This window comes from Arachis stenosperma, chromosome 10 (assembly GCF_014773155.1).
Source record: "Arachis stenosperma cultivar V10309 chromosome 10, arast.V10309.gnm1.PFL2, whole genome shotgun sequence".
Lineage (NCBI taxonomy): Eukaryota > Viridiplantae > Streptophyta > Magnoliopsida > Fabales > Fabaceae > Arachis > Arachis stenosperma.
In genome coordinates this window covers 113,533,564-113,534,192 of record NC_080386.1, presented here as the reverse complement: position 1 = coordinate 113,534,192, position 629 = coordinate 113,533,564, and the positions used below count along the sequence as shown (strand labels likewise).

Here is a 629-nt window from a genome sequence, read left to right as displayed (position 1 = left end):
GTTGCCATCCATTCAGATTTTGAGAGATCATGTTGACCTGTTGAGTCAACACTTTGTTCTGAGCCAATATGGCATTCAGAGCATCAATTTCAAGAACTCCTTTCTTCTGAGGTATCTCATTATTCACGGAATTCCTCTCAGAAGTGTACATGAATTGGTTGTTTGCAACCATATCAATGAGTTCTTGAGCCTCTTCAGGCGTTTTCTTTAGGTGAATAGATCCACCTGCAGAATGGTCCAATGACATTTTCGAAAATTCAGAGAGACCATAATAGAATATATCTAATATGGTCCATTCTGAAAACATGTCAGATGGACATCTTTTGGTCAGCTGCTTGTATCTTTCCCAAGCTTCATAGAGGGATTCACCATCTTTTTGTTTGAAGGTTTGAATATCCACTCTCAACTTGCTCAGCTTTTGAGGAGGAAAGAATTTATCCAAGAAGGCTGTAACCAGCTTATCCCAGGAGTCCAGGCTATCCTTAGGTTGTGAATCCAACCATATTCTAGCTCTGTCTCTTACAGCAAAAGGGAAAAACATGAGTCTGTAGACTTCAGGATCAACTCTATTCGTCTTTACAGTCTCACAGATCTGCAAGAACTCAGTTAAAAACTGATAAGGATCTTCA

At 39.6% G+C, this 629-nt stretch overlaps 1 non-coding gene across 1 annotated transcript; it reads left to right on the top strand.

Moving 5' to 3' along the window:
* The first annotated feature begins 305 nt into the window (after nt 1–305).
* LOC130959726 (small nucleolar RNA R71) lies at nt 306–409 on the top strand. Its single transcript, XR_009078793.1, has one exon. It is a non-coding gene; the product is annotated as a small nucleolar RNA R71 (small nucleolar RNA).
* Nucleotides 410–629: the final 220 nt, after the last annotated feature.